The sequence below is a fragment of the Pseudopipra pipra genome, chromosome 5 (genome assembly GCF_036250125.1).
Source record: "Pseudopipra pipra isolate bDixPip1 chromosome 5, bDixPip1.hap1, whole genome shotgun sequence".
In the NCBI taxonomy this organism is placed as follows: Eukaryota; Metazoa; Chordata; class Aves; order Passeriformes; family Pipridae; genus Pseudopipra; species Pseudopipra pipra.
In genome coordinates, this window is record NC_087553.1 from 28,818,681 (window position 1) to 28,835,707 (window position 17,027).

Below are 17,027 nucleotides of genomic sequence, written 5' to 3' on the forward strand. Positions count from 1 at the left end.
TCATTATTTTAAATGTAGTGTAATGAGATGTATTGGAGGGCTGTGGTCAGGTGATAGGCTTTAAACCTCCAAGAGCAGGATCAAAATCGGTGTTGCCAGGCAGGTCTACGCTTACTGTGCATGCTCAAATTTTATTTAAAAGATGTGAGTGGTTCACTTGAAGCTGGGAGACTTTCTGGTAGATCAAACATTTCATGTTTGAATTTTATAGGACCACTCACACTTAGTTTAGATCTTTTTGCCAGTCACTTCTCAGTTGCTTCTCTTCATTAATCCCTGTGGTTGGGGAGCTGAGCTGTGACCCCTTGTGTAAGTTGTGGCACTTGCGGCAGCCAGACCTTCCCTTACTGCTGCTCTTTGCCTCAGGCTCCTGCACGGATGTCTTCTTGGGCTGTCCTCTCTTGGAACAGGACTTCTGCTGTCTCCATAACAACTCTTGCAAATTTTTGGCATCTGCTAAGCGCTTCCATAATACCAGAGCCGGGCTTACAGCAAGGCATTTTATTGTCTTCTTAATTTTGTCCGTGAGGGCCAAAGCAGATCGGGCTGGGAGTTCTGGACCTGCTGGAGACCTGGGGAAAGCCTATGGTGTGACAGGCTCTTGAAGCACCATTTTCAATAGCTCAGTAGATTGGCCTTGAGGTTATCAGTTGCTCCCTTCAATTTGATGTCATCCACCTCTGTCACCTGGTGATGCCTATTTGCCTTGACAAGTAACATATATTATTACTGACATGTTGAGGTTCAGCACAGCTGATGTCATCATGGCAATATGACCTGTGATGGAGCCTTCTGTAGCTGCAGAATTTATTCTTCTAAATCAATGTAAAAACACAAACCTTAGATGAGAAGTGAAGCCCTTCTCTAGGTGTGGTCTTTAGGATGCTCTAGTCCCAAACAGCTGCTGCAAATTGAATATACTTGGTTCTGATTAATCCTCATAGCTATTTTGTATGCTCTTATTTCTGCCCATTCACACATATCCAACACTTCATCTACTATTTGTGTTTTCTTTTTAATTTTCCTTTATTTTCCTTTTAATTTTTGTCTGTACCCGCACCCTGTAAAGTTCACAGCACAGGATTTAATGAGCTTTTCAGTAAGAATGTATGAGTTATCAAATGACATATTAAGTTACAAGACTTCTTTCTGTGTAGTTTTTGGCCTTGTACCATTTCTGTCTAGTGTAATGGATTTGTCATATAGTCTGTACGACTCAGTGATCTCTTTATGTGGTAATGTATTTTGATCAAGCTAAAATGAAGTTTTAGAAGTTATTAGAAAAATCAATTTACATCACTTAAGGGAATGAGCGATCAGACATCCTGTGTGAATTAACAGCTGAAGAGCTGAAGAAATTTAAGGTAAAGAGGACTGTGACATTGTACGTCAGTGCCTGGTGGATTAGTGGGAGGAGGAACTTAAGGGGCTTTCCCCTATTAGCATACCTAGTATAGTTTATGCAGTATTAAATGCAGCCACAGAGCTGGGCAGTTTCCCCTCTGTCTTGAATCATGTGGATTGTCTAATAAATGGAGCCTTTTAAAAACTTGTTGGAGGAATCTCAGGGCTTGAAAATTTATGTCTCAAGAACTGTGAAATAAAATAGACAAGAAGTGCCCATGCAGAATTGCATTTTCTGTTTTGGGTAAAAACTACTCCAAAGGAACAGTTGAACAGTTGAATCTGGCCACTTTTATTCCTATAGCATGATTTAAATCCAATGGATAATTCCAATAAGAATAACTTCTTCTCAGCGGCAATCTGCATTCTCATCACTTTTGCCCTCAAAAGGGATTGTCAAGGAAATGTACTGAAGAGGTATCATGAAACTGGGAAACTTCAAGCCAGGAAAGGTGGAGGTTGGCTGGTCTTAATGAATAATTTAAAATTTAGAATCACAAAAACTGAGAGGTGCCCTGCTTAGAAATAGGATGATAGGACTTAGTAATTAAAAGAAAGAAGGTTTATCAAGTTCATGTGCAGAATACACCTCTTTTTGTGTACAAGATGTATTGTTTCAGAGTAATCCTAAAATCCTAAAAGAGTGTTTATGCAGCAAAGCCTTTAGACACATATCAAGATACTCCAAAATCCAAATAGATTGTGTACTAATGTAAGTATTCCTGTGTAATGCAGTTCTGGATACTAGAATATGTCTACCGTATGACTACAAGAATAGTCATAATTTTCTGGCTGTGAGGAAAGACTGCAGTGGACCCAAACAATTTCACCATTGGTCTGACTTGGTCTGAAATAGCATTGGCATTTCTTAGAATCTCGAGATTGTCAATAATTAGCTTCAAAATAGACCTATCATTTAGTGCCTAAGAAGGAAAGTTCTAGGGTCAAATGTGAAAAAAAATCGAATATTCTAGTATAAAGCTACAATATAACATTCAGGACTGACTGTCACATCATATCAGTTCTAGGAGTAAACAAATGTTATTCAAAAAAAAAGGAATCATGAACCTAATAAAGCTAAATAAAGTGTAGAAGCAGCAAAAACATGGGATAGTAAAACCCACAGAAAGTAACACAGGAAAAAACATCATTGTCTGAAGTTAGGTAACCCAAACAAAGTTGTCATGAGATAATGGCATACATAAAGAAATTAATTCTACTCTAAACAGCATGGGGAGGTATTTAAAGGTATTGGTTTTACAAAACTATAAATGCAATATGCATATGCAATGAATTTAACTTAGAAAGCCAGTCATCACACTTCTGTGCATTCCAGTGCTTGCTCAGTACAGACATGGACAAGTGCAGGCCAAATAATTGCAATGGGGAAACAGAAGATCGAAATCAAAGATGAGCATTGGGAGCAGGTGCTATTGAAACTAAAACCTCTATGCTTGGCTAAGGTACAAAATCAGAAATATACAAAAGACCCTGCAGAGGACGGGGGAAAAGAAGCATGCTGCCGCTTCAGAATGCAATAATACCCCAGACCTTGAATAGTGCTTGCTGTTCTCTAAGTTGGACAGATTGCACTGCTGCAGTACTGAAAAATCAGGGGGTAAAAAAAGAGTCAGTATGCTGAGCAAAGAATGAATAGAAATCAGTTTGGGTTTTATCTAGTAGGGATACTGACCTCCCTGACAAGGGAAACTCACCTCACCTTGAAAACACGGTCGGAATGTGTAGTAGAAGTGAAGAAGGATATTTACATGTTTTGCTGCTTTTGTGAAGGTTTTGAGAAGTTTTAGTATGATAGAAAGATATGCATCACTGAAAAATGTATTAATGACTCAAAAAACACGGTTTAGAAAACACTGTAGCTGAGACACAAAGCAGCATTGTGAGCAGATACCGAAACATTCTAGTGCATCATCAAGGTACATTTTGCCTGTAAAAGCATTTGACACTAAGTAGAAAGCAAACCAAATGAATGTTTGGAATCTTTTAAATGATGTATGAGTTAATGGAGCTTATATGAAGAATATATGTATATGTCTATTTGTATGAAGAATATATATATATATGAAGAATATATATGTCTGCTAGCAATCTTGCTTTAAGAGTTCAATTAGAGAAGACCTTCAGAGCTTGAAGAATGTTTTGAAAATAAATGAAGAGATGAATATTAAAAAACCCAGAAATGCTAAGAACAGTCTCAGCAAAAGACAAAGTTGACAACTCATTTATTTTAACTACCAAACACTGGATCAAAGCTACCAGCACTCTATAATTTGTTGTAGTGCTGGCTTCACTGTGCATTTCTGGTCCTCCAATTGTCACCATTTGCTACTTCATTGTGTTGTGGATGTGGAACAGAAGAATAACTCCCTTTCTAGGCAAAACTATGGCTTCGTGGGGTAATAGTTTCCTCCCTTCTCCTTTTCTTATGATGCAAGGACCATATGGCATGGAAACCACATTATTTTCCTTACTTAGGGGTATATTCCAATGATTGCAGTAATCCATGTGCATAGGGAAACCTGGAGAAACCTGAAGTGGTCCTCATAACTAGCAAAAACCCATAAGGCTTAAATCTCATTTCAATAGTTGATTTTTATCCTTGCCATGTGTTGTACTATTACTTCTATTTCTAACTTCTCCACTTGGCAGGTTTTTTGTCTTCCTTTTCACTGTTCTTCCTCCCCTCACCCCACTTTTTTTTTTTTTTGTTTCACTATTTCCTTTAGAAAAAATAGGATGCCCCATGACTTGGAAGTCATGGGAGTGCAAAAGAGCGATCTGAAGGCTGGAAGAAACTGCTCGTCCTGTTAAGTCATGCCAGTCCTGGGACTGGCTTCTTTGGCTATTGACGCAATTTTCGATGGGTGAACAAGTAGTAGAAGGGAAGTGGATAGATTTTTCGATAAAAATAAAATAAAACATTAAAAAGCCCTTACAGAAATTAATTGCCATTTCCAATGTTATTCATGATAGAGAAAAGCAAATGTGCACATTCACCAGAGATTGCTCAGGATGTGATGGATGGTTAACCATCTTGCTCAGCTGTGAAACTCTGACACTGAAAGATGCAGAAATTAATCAAATTGCACTTTAAATCTGAAACAAGAGATGAATATTTAAAGTCAGTTGAATAGCCAAAACAACAAATGAGGAACTGTTGGGAATTATGTGCTTAGAGCACAGCTAATTGAAGTAAGAGCTTAACACTACTATGTATCTGGAATATGTTGCTCAACAATCACCAAATTACTCTTAGTTCTAGCAAAATCAAAGAAATAGCATTAAGAGGAAAGGTATCAGGTGCATTGCTAGGTGGAGTCACAAGACATTTTACAGCTTTCTCACAGCTAATAGGCATGGGAGATGGTGATCTACAACCAGCTCCCCTGTTTTGGAGATGTCAGTTTTAAGAGATGAGAAAAAGGCTGAGGAATTCTTGTGGGGCAAAATATGAAGAAAGACATTGTCAAGGTGACAATAAAAGTAATAATAATACAATAATTAATTTAATGCAATGCCATGCAGAATAATGCATCTATTCCTAGGGAAAAAATATAAGCAAGGTTGTTTTTCATTTACATTATCGTTCCCGAATATGAGTAATTTTGAATGTGAGGATTTTTGCCTCAGGAGGCACAAATGCCATGCTTCGGAACAATAGTCTTTATTTCTTTGCTGTTTGCCATTTTGCAGGATAATGATCTTTCCCTACGTGTTTGTTTTTGTTGGGTTTTTTTTAACTTAGAATTTCAAGTTTGCAATTGCACTGGCACCCTCTGGTGGCATTCTGAAGTGCTCTACTTTACAGTTCAGTAAAATTAGATTTGCATTTGCTTTGGTAGAGGAAACGTGAAGTTACTATTTTATAGAATTGTTATATTAAAATAGGAGAAACAAAGAAACAAAGAATAATATATCATAACTCCAATTCAGCTTACACAAAACGAGCTCATAAAATGAAATTCTAGCAATCTGGGTCAAAATGTCTGGAGAAAACATCTTTCATTTCCCCTCCCTCACAGTCTCTTAACTGAATTCGTGGACAGCATTTTGCTAGTATGGGTTTGGAAAGGAAAGGAGTTACAAAAATGTCCTAACTATGGGACTGGCCTGTTTCACTTGGCAGCAAATATCAATCAGTCTCTTACAGAAAGTGTTCCTAGGAGTATTTCCGTTTTGAAATTAAGACACTTGGCAGCTGTTGCTACTTGCATCCTGAGAGTTCTTGCCAGATCTGAACCAGATGTGCAGTCTATTTGTCCATTTGTTAATAATGAATATAGAAAAGAGTAAAGAAAAGATAAAGAGGAGCAGGAAATGCGGAAATAGTTAGACTATTTCCCCCGTTTATGCATGTGGGAAGGACTCACATTTTTGGGGATTTTGCAAAAAATGAAACTAAGCCTTTCACCTAGAGTTGGGTAACTGTGCAGCTGCCCTTCCTCAGTGTAGCAAGACTGACTGAGAGGAAAAAAATTATTAAGATTGCATTATCACTCTGTCCCAGTCCCCTGTCTCTGCAGTGTAAGTCCTTGTTACTGAACATGGTAAGTTTCCCAAATGAATGTATGTTCCTGCCCCTTCTTTTCCTTAAGAGCAACTGAGAGTTCAAGAAATATTGCCTGGAGCATGAGAAGGGGAGTACTTTTTTGTCACTTTGACTCTGCTGTATAAACATTCTTAGGCTGACACATTGACATACTTTTAATTATAGCTCTTTAGAAGCTTTGAAAAAAAGAAGACAGGGAAGTCAAGTTTTTCTGTAGATTAACCTGCTCATATTGGAAGAAATTGTGTAGGCTCTTCGTTTACATGAATGACGAGGCCACAGTCTTTTTTGACATAGTTTAAGTAAAGTAAAAAGGGAAATACTGAAGATATTTTTAGAACCATTGTTCTCTAAGGGGCATGGAGACTAAGCTGTTTGAAAGGACTTCAGTGCTATATACCAATAATATTTTGCTCTTTTGACAAAATTCATCTGAAGATATCAAATTTTTTGCTCAGTCTGACGTTGGCAAAATCCGCATCCTACCTACTCTTCTGTTTAAAGAAAAGAATTTAAACAAACTCATTAGATAACATTTTTTCATGAACTTATTGGTCTAATGACTCTGAAATTTCAGCTTTTCAAAATTTTTTCAGATGGTTATTTCAGGGTTTCACAAAAACTTCACAACCAACAGTACTATGAATAAGAGCTGTACATCTGACTAGTGTTTTTATATATATATATATATATACACACATATATATATATATATACTCATAATTTGTCTACCACAGAATGATTCTATGATTCATTTACGGTTATATTTAAACATAATAGCTTGGCATTCGTCAGGCCTATTTGCACAATTCTGCACACCTGAAAGTTCTTGGAACATCTCTTTAACCTGTAAGACACACACCACCAGATGAGCAATATATTGTATGTGCCAGCATGTTACTCTAAAACATTTAATTTGAACTTTAGTATTGTTAAATCTGGTTTCTTCATATGTGGAAGTCCTGTATTATTCAGCAAGTTCTTTACCTGAAATTTCCACAATGTGTGTTTGCTTTACATCTACAAACCCCACTAGTTTTGGATAATGCCTTTTCACTTTTAAAATCAATTGAACAAGTAACAAGTTACCAATTTTTAAATAAAGCTAGCTTCTGAGCCAAGAAAGTATATTAGAAATTTCAGCCATGTTTAAAGGGCAAAAATGATTGCAACTGTGCATTAAGAATGGAAAGTCATTTATAACATATGATTAAAAGCTAACTTGATTATTTACAGCTAAGCACTGTCAAGAGCAATATGTGCTGATGGGAGAACCTGACTGTTACTATATTCCTATGTTAGGTGCATGTTAAGGAGACCTGTACAGTGCAAGAAAAGGAATAAAGAATGAAGACAATATTTAGAAGCCAGAAAGCGTGTTTAAATTGCTTAGATATACAAAATTATGAAATTGGAGGCAAAAAGAGCTAAAATAGGTCAAATTTTCAGCCACTGTTTGTAAAGCAACTCTGCTTCCTATAAAGACTTAAAATGTAAACTCCTAATGCTTTAAAATTTACTTCTAACAAATAATTACATTAGTATTTTTAATAGTAGTTAATTACTACTAATAAATACACTCCCCTCTCCATTAAATAAATAAGGATTAATGAATTTAGAATGTATGTTTTCCTGAAGGCATTTTTTTAAAATAACGGAGAGAAAGCAAACACTTTGTATAGGGGCTCAATTCCAATACCATGCTGAATCCAAGCTTTTTAATTTTTGTTCTGTATTAGTCTGGGTTATATTAAGGATAATCTTAGGATAATTGGCAAGCATGAAGGCAAGCACAAAGGTATTTAACTCTTAGGGGTGTGTCAATCCTTAAACCCAGCATCACTTTTAGTGTCCATCATCTGGTACAACTCCCTAGAACATTTCAAAATTTAAGGGATGCAACTTTGTGAGACTATTTAGATCAGTCTAGGAATCTGACCAGAAGATGTATATTTGTAGCAGAAGTTGTATCAGAAGATAGATCAATGGATTAATCAATCAATCTTCTGGTCATCACTCTTACTCAGAAAAAAGTCCTTCTTATGCATAGGAGAGAGTTCCTAAAGTTTGACTGTCTTATTGAGTAGCATTATGTTTGTATTTGATGAAAGGTTAAAATACAGAATACTGCAGGGGGTTTTTGTGGTTCTTTTAGGTAAATGAATTGTGGACACTCTATTACAACATTCATTCTTATCATATATCACCTTCTGTAACTGCAGTGTAGCAATCTGTTTTCCCTGTATTTGGAAGTGAAAGAACAACTGTACTTTCAAAAATGGGCACTACAGGGCCCACAATATTCCTGTTCCCTTAACAAGAGACATGCTTGTGTGTAAAGTTTAGACCTAGATCTGAGTTTGCCACAATTTAGGGAGGAACAGAAGAGCACTGCAGTTCTGCAAACCGGATGCAGAACTTCAGCTGAGATATTTGGGAGAAGGATGTTGTGGATAGATACGTATCTCAGATTCTAATACCTTTGTGTTTCAGGATGCATTCAGAATTTGGGTGTTGCCTTGTGCTAGTTCCATATTTAAACTTCCTCTGTGGTAAAACAATTATTTCATTTGAGATTTTGTTGAGTGAAATAAAAAGAATTCATGGCTGTTGAAAAGACAAAGTAATGAAAGCTGTAGAGAGGAAAATATGCACAGAACTCATGGAAAGAGGATATGAAATTTGGAAGGCTGCAACTACAGTTTCTGCAGCCCATAAACCATATTTCCTTCTTGTGTTCAAATGATACAGCCAAGAAACAGTTGTTGTGCAGTGTGCTCTCTCCCTTTGCCAGGTCGCTTTCTGAAAGGGAAGACAGCATGAAGTTATGCATGAAGAATGACAGTTTCATGGCTAGTCCTGAGTGGCTGGATACGGTACAAAGAAAGGATGAGGGTGTGTGATGGTATCAGGGCAGTCCAACAACAGGAGGTGTAACATGTACACTGTTGAAAGGTCAGAGATCTCAGCAGGTGTTTGTGCCTACATTCATCTTCTCTGTGCATACACGTAATGTTGATGCCAAAATTGTGATCGCTTATCTCCTAGCTCACAGCTGCAATGCTTAATGAGAACGCTGTGAACACTTCCACCTTATTTAGTAAGTTGTACTGGTTTTGCATGGGGTAGAGTTAATATTCTTCATAGCAGCTGGTATGGGTCAGTGTTTTGGATTTGTGCTAAAAACAGTGTTGAACATGTGGGGATGTTTTTGTTACTGCTGAGCAGTGCTTGTGCAGCATCAAAGCCTTTTCTGCTTCTTACACTGCCCCACCAGCAAGGAGGCTGGGGATGCACAAGGAGCTGGGAGGGGACAGCTGGTACAGCTGACCCCACTGACCGAGAGGATATTCCATACCATATGCTGCCATGCTTACATATAAAGCTGGGTAAAGAATAAGGAAGTGGCGGATGTTTGAAGTAATGGTGTTTGTCTTCCCAAGTAATCCTTGTGCGTAATGAAGCCCTGCTCTCCTGGAGAGGGCTGAATATCTGCCTGCCCATGGAAAGCAGTGAATGAATTCCTTGTTTTGCTTTGCTTTTGTGTGTGGCTTTTGCTCTACCTATTAAATTGTTTTTATCTCAACCCATGAGTTTTCTCACTTTTACTCTTCCAATTCTGTCCCCCATCCCACTGTGAGGGATTGAGTGAACAGCTGCATGGTGCTTAGTTGCTGGCTGTGGTTAAACCACAACACAGTAGAGAGATAGAGGCAACATTTCAGTGTGAGGCTAGCAGGGTGTTATTTTGGGCTGCCTGCAGTGTCTGAAGTCAGAAGGGATAAAGACGAGCTTGTTTGACAAGGAAACTGTTATTGCTGCTTGTTTCATATCTCCCTCCTTGTCCCAAGAATTTCGTTTCTAAAGTTTTTCATTATTTCACAACACAAAAATATTATCTACCTTGACCCTTTTTTTTTCCATTGAGTTGTCTACAGAAAGATTGTCATACACAAAAGCCGTAATTTATATTCTTGTTATATTATTACAAAAGAGATGGTTACACTGGGAATGAAGACTGTTTTATATTGAAATACCTTTCATTAGGTAATTTAATTGATGCATTTTGTGTTACCACAAGGCAACTTCCAAGAAAAGGGAAGCTTAATATTCTATGTATAAACACCTTCCAAGCCTGTATGGTAATTGCTCATCATTATGTCTGAAGCAGTGGTCTTTTGGCAGAAGCTTAATGACTGTTATTCCATTGGGCAAGCTAAAGCTCTGTTATTCACTTAGAAAGTTATTGTCTTAATTCTTTGTGCCTGGATGATCACAGAGAATGTTATTAATAATAGATTGGAAATGAAAGAGAAGAGGGTCTATTCATCAGAGACTTTATCCGAAGGACATATGAACTCTAGCTGACTGGACTGATTGTTTTTATGCAAGTGATTGTGGCATTTGTACAGCAGATGCCTAATAGCAGCCACTGAAGAGCCACTGAACTGCATTGTTCTCAGAAAGATGGTAAGCATCTTACCATCTTTGCAAATTACAAAAATACATTTTCATAGATGAGACTGCTTTTCATAGATGAGACTGCTTTCAAGGGACTAAAGATGTCATATGACTTAATTTCCTTACATGACTAATGCAAATGCAGATAAATGGCAAGAAAAAGTTTGTAGAAGAAGGTAGCATGAGACTAAAGGGTCTTGGAAGTATTTGTATTATGAAGAGTTCTATCATGCATCTGGCTATGGTTCCTAGATTCGTCTGAAGGGGAGACATTTTTTGTCATATTTTGAAGTGCTTTAAAATAGTTAACCTTTTATATACCCACTGTTTGCTTTTCTACAGCTTGCTGTGGGAAAGGATGTTTTTGTTGTTTTGTTGTTTTGTTGTTTTGCTAACAGCATAATTTTCTCCTATACACAGCCATTTATGATAAACTCAGAGGAGTACCTCCTAGAGGAGGAGGGGTTCGGGGAAGGCATGAGTCACACAGCTGGTGTGCTGCAAGAAAAGCCCATTTATAACATTTCTTTAAGCAGTCCCATAAACCAGTTCTTATTTTCCTGGAGGCCCAGTGTGTTAAATTATGTTAGTGTGGCTCAGGATACAGAAGGTGATATGTAACGGAGAGCTCAGGGATGCAAACACGTGATGGGGCATGTGTCGGCTATATTGGTCATTTTACAGGGGAAGAGCTGAGATGCTGCATTTGCATGTCAGGGCCTAATTTCAATGCAGGGACAAGAGCTGCAGTGCAATACTGTTGCATCTTTTTCTTTCCAAGACCCCAGTTCCTGTGGAGCTCACCAAGGAACTGCATTTACTTACATGAGGGCCAAACGTGAGAGAGGTTGTAGCACTGTGTGGACAGTGAAATTCAGGCACTAAGGTAAGATCTACCAAATAAGCAAACCTCACAGTAATATTTAACAGTTCTATAGTTCAATTTTTAGAGTCTTTATTTTTAAGGGCTCCTCATGTTACTAACTTGCACAGAGTGCATCCACCCCTGGGATTGAACTTAGTTTTGTGAAAGCAGCAGCTAGAAAGAGAACTGTAAAGCAGTATTTGCTAACAGCAAAGTAGAGCAGTGTGGTGGGACTGAGATCACCAGCAGTGTTGGATTTACAGCAGCATGTGGCATGAGCAGCAGTTGACTTTGCACTTGTACATGGTCATGGAGAATTAAGATGAAGAGATGGCAGTAAATACATTTTACTGCCATTCATGGTATTTGCAGTGGCTGAGTGTACATATGCTTGCGTTCAATCTGAAACTTCCAATAAATGTGAAATTCGTATCCAAAGACTTGATTGCAGAAGAACAGGACTCAATCATTCAATCAGATGGATTGTGGATTCCAAGTAAAACCATACCTGCAGTATAGATCATCAGCTCTATTTGACTGGATATAAATATATAGATAATACAGATAAGCTGTATTTGAGTGGGTATTGTCCCTGCTCCACAAGGACAGGTGGCTTCCTGGGGCTGGGGTGCTGGGGTCTCTCCACAGGGGTTGAGGATGTGGCAGGACAGGGAGCAGGGCAGCTGATGGGCACCGAGGCAGCCTCAGCCTCACACACTGGGCACTGTCTGTGGGGATGGGCCAAGGCTGTGCTGGTCTATCAGCCACTGGATGTGGGATCAGTCCTGGTGAAGAGCTCTGGGTCAGACACCTGGGATGGCTTGTCAGGTCCTCTCTGTGGCACTGTCTTTCAGGAAGTGCCTGCACTGACTACCTTGGCCCTGAGCCCCATTGCCAGATCCCTGGTTGGGAGGGAGGGTGCACTCAGGATCCTTAGAAATATATTCAGTAAAGGCACTACAAAATAAGCGGGGAAACAGAGAGTTGGTGGGAAACACAGAGTCTATCACAGGATTTATAATAATTGTCATTTAGGGGCCATACCCTACATTAGGGTCATGAAGATTGTTGTGTGAGAGCTGCAGAGCAGTGAAGAAAGATTTTCAGCAGGGCCATTGTCTAACACAAGGTAAAGACATGTTTCCAGGTCATGAACTTGTATCTCTAACTCGTCCCTCCCTCTCTGCAGCTAAGACATCTGAAATGGAGAGTGTTAGCCCTGCTTAACCCGGAAGGAGGAAACACCAAGACTGAAAAGAAACAGCATCATTATGTCTGCTGAAACTAGCACAGGGTTAGTCAACAGCTAATAGTGGGCAAAAAGTTCAGAGAAACCAAGGATGTCAGGAGAGGGGTCTGGCAGACACAGCTAGTCAAACTATCCAGCCATTCTGCTTGGGTGAATAGTGCTGGATCTGAATGATAATGTGGTTTTCTGATGTAGATTCCTGGTCTTCAAATATAAGTGATGATATTGTCTTTATAGGAGAGAGAAAGATTAAGAGAGGAGTGATTTAAGAACATCATGGTAAGCTTCAATTATTTCTAAGCAGCAATATTGCAGAATATTAACTTGATACAGAGACTGAGAATACCTGAGGTCTGAGTGTCAGCAGTCAAAGATGTGAATGAAATGCACTCACCTTGTCATTAAATATGAATTTCTCCATGAGATGATAACAGAGGTTTTCTGCCAACTTGATTTCAGACCAAGAGAAAGGCTTATATTGTCTGAAAATATCTCATTTTTTTCCAGCTATATGGATTGCAAAAATAAAAGATGTTTCCTCTCATTACAAACCACGATGACTTGAGGCTTCATAAGAAATATTTCATGACTGAAATATTGGTTATGTACATTTTGTGAAACTTATTCTGTTGCCAGCCATTGATTTTTAATTATATTGCTACAGTAGTTCTGAAATTAAAGCATTAGAGAGACAGTTCTCTGCAAATAGGAATTTCAGCTACCCAAATCCTCTGCATCATCTTCCTGACATACTTAGGAGAGGTAAAGCTGATGATTAATGAGAAGAAAATGGTACATAGACCAGAGTATTGACAAAAATCATTGACAAATGGCCTCTAGTCAGAGCTTCTGAGGGTACATGACAAAGCTGAAGTGTATACAATGATGAAAGTGTTTACTATATTGAAATAACTGAAGTGATCAGAAAATGCAGAGTCTTGCTTTTTTCCACAAGAACAGTGAGCTCAGTTTTTTCTCAAGAGATTTTACTGATTTCTTGAGACAAAGCAGTTCTTGGTGCAGAACTCTTCCTACTTACAATGCTATAAATCTGCAGAAAAACATAGAAAAATATATCAATCCCCAGAAAAAACAGCTGCATCATCCTACTGTCCCCTTGTACATTTAGCTCTTAGTAATCACAAACTTGATAATTAGGTATTAGCCAAGTCTAAAATCTTCTTTCAGTCCCACCGCTTTTCTTCTCACCTTTTCCCAGCAGCATCTTTCCCTACTCATTTCCTGCCACGTCCTCAGATTACATTTCTAGAGTTGTAGAGGGGACAGACTACATCTCTTATCAAGTTTGCAGACCACATCAGATCGAGGGGGCTGTTCAATTCTCTTGAGTGCTGGGCTGCTGCTGACAGATGGGAGGGATGGACCAACAGGAACTTTATGAAACTCAACAAGGACAAGAGCAAAGTCCTACAGTTGGGAAGTGTATTGCCAGTACTACTGGCAATGATACAAGCTGGGGACTGACAGGCTGTAAAGAGCTCTGTGCAGAAGGACCTGAATCTACTGGCAGTCAGAAATCTGAACATGAGCCAATGGTATGCCCTAGCACAGCAGAGAAAGCATTCTGAACTGTATTACCAGCAGCACAGCTTGTAGACTGAAGAAAGCATTTATCTTCTTCTACCAGCATTTCTTAGAAAACAAAAGACAGTGATAAAATCAAGCAAGTTCAGCAAAATGTCTGCACAGCAGTCAGGCTGGAGGACCTGCCCTGTGAGTGGAACCTGAAGTAAAGGGCCTTGTTCAGCCTGGAGAAGAGATGGCTTCAGGGAACTTAACTGCGGTCTTCCATATCTACAAGGAAGTGATTGAGGAGGTGGAGCCAGGATCTTCATGGCAGTGGGTGGTGGGAAGCCAGGAGACAATGGATATCAATTGAAACAAGAGAAGTTCAGACTGGATGTAAGAAAAGCCATTTTCCCCATGAAGACAGCCAAAAGGTGGGATAGGAGCCCAGAGAGTCTGTGCAATCTTCCTTCAAGGTTTACAACATCTGCCTGAATAAACCCTTGAGCAACATGGTCTGATCTCATAGCTGACCCTTATTTGGTCATGATGTTTGACTAGAGAACTTCTGTAGATCCCTTCCAACTTGCATTATCCTCTGACCCTATGAAATTATTTCTGAAAACTTTCTTCTCCCCTCCTGTGGTGACTTGAAGAGGATTTAAGGAGGAGGAGAAGAAAGGTATGACATAGGAAGAAACTAATTCTTTATTTCAGTTAATTACATTAAAATCTTATATTTAGGAAAAGGGAGGTGAAAGTGGCAGAAACCTTAGGAAAAGAGAGCGTGGGGCAAAGTGTTTTGGAACAGAGTCTGTAAACAGCTACTCATGTGAGCAAGGACTGATAGACAGCCCTGATTAGTGTACGAATGTAATGGGATTTCATGCTCTAGGAGATCAAAATAGCAAAGTGTCCCATTATGGCAATTATCTATCAACTGGTGAAAGCACAATAGATGAAGTTGCTAAAATACTTCTGTGTTCATTAGCCTCATTATGTGGCAAATGTGTTATAAGGCACTACATGCTGATGCTTTACCTGACAAACAGAAAATGTTAATAGAAATGATAAAAAGACAAATTATATGGAAGCCAACCCATGTCCAGCCATCACAAATCCAGCTACATGTTCAGCATACAAATATTGGTGAGTCTGTGGTCATCATCCAAAATCCTTTCATCTGATCCAAGTTATGAGGGGTTTGAGGTCAGGCAACATCTTGCTTGAAACGTGATGAATCAATAATATTCTACTCAGAGCCAAGACTGAATCATTTTGTATTTTAACTTAGGGAAACAGATAGCTCTTCATTTGGCCTTGAGGAATATAGGAAGGCAAATAAATGATCAAGTATTATCCAGCATTCTTCAGGGTAAAGCTACTTTGTAAAGATTTGCAAAATGAGAGACCCAAGTTCAACTTAGATTGAACTAAACTCTAGCTTTTTAACATGAAAACATAATAATTTCACCTATATACATGTGGGTTCCTGCCTTCTATCATAAATATGTCTTATGGTTTTTCATTTAAGTATTTTACATATATTATGTTTTTAATATAACATTTTATTAAAGTAATTACTTTTCGTTCTGCTCAGAAAAAATCCTTTAGCTCATCAGGTACCAGGAGATTCAGACATGTTTTAAGGATTTCACCATTCCTCTGTGTGGCTGAGTCAGGAGTTTAATATTCACTCAAATGTCCGGGGAAAACAGAAAGTGTGTATAGATCTTTACCAATACAAAATACATTCCCTCCATCATGGTACTAGTTAACAAGCTATAGGGAGGAAGGACTGTTCTCCAGATCTTTCTTAAATTCTTCCAAGCAACTCCTTCCAGAGCTCTAAAGAGTCCTTCAGCACTTACATTCATAAGATCTAAGAGTTCTAATTATAACCAGTTCTTCAACACCGACACAGATGAGGAGGAGGGAAAATGAGATCTTAGTGTGTTCCTTCTGTTTTTTATTAACCTTTTTTTATTAACCTACAGTGAATGTCAGAGAGACAACTGGCTTCTATTGATTGCATATGCCACCACAGGATACTATCATACTCAGGATACAAGAAAATAATTATATAAACAGCTGATTTGTATAACTGATTTGATCCAAATTTGGTGCTCATTTCTAGTTTAAGGCCTTAGAACACAGATGTACCTGCCCGAACTCTTCGGAGTTATTACATTTATCTCAAGATTCAAGCTGTATGTAATGCTGGTGCTCAGGAAAGTAGCTCCTCAGTAGCTGGAGAGGAATAAAAATACAACAGGATAAAAGAGCATAATAACAGGAAAAAAATGAAGATATAAAAAGGAATGGGTTGTTTTTGAGGTTAGTGGAATGGGGCTCTGTGGCTAAACCCGGGTTTCCTGGAGGAAGAGAAAAATAGGATAAACAAAAGTATCTAAGTAAGAAGCATGCCAATTAAATTTTAATATGATTTGGGCAAGAAACTCGCAATGATTAATAACAATCTAATTAAACTTGAGTGTATTAACTGCCAGGAACAAAGATATGTAAGCGGGGAGTTCTTAAATAACCAGCACATATATTTGCTATTAACCATGTATTTCCTCCAAGGAGAATTTCAAAATATGACACCATAATTTCAACAGTCTTCCCACTTTCTGGACCAGATTTTCTTCCCTTTTTTTGCATCTCTACATGCTTTAATAGCTTCAAAAATGTTGCAGAGGGATAGTAAACTTGTTTGGTAGTTAACACTTGCAGATAGTAGAGATTTCTGAAATAAATTTCTGAATAGAGCAGTAACAGAGATCAAAGTATGCTTTGGGGCAAGCTGTACTTTATGATTGCAGCAGGTGCAGCAAGTGATGTAGCTTTGCTGTGCAATGAGGATAAGGTAGGCTACTGTGCAGAGTCTTAAAGGGCCTTGGCATACGAGTGTCACCTAAGCAGCATATACTGCTTTGCTGTAGCTCACA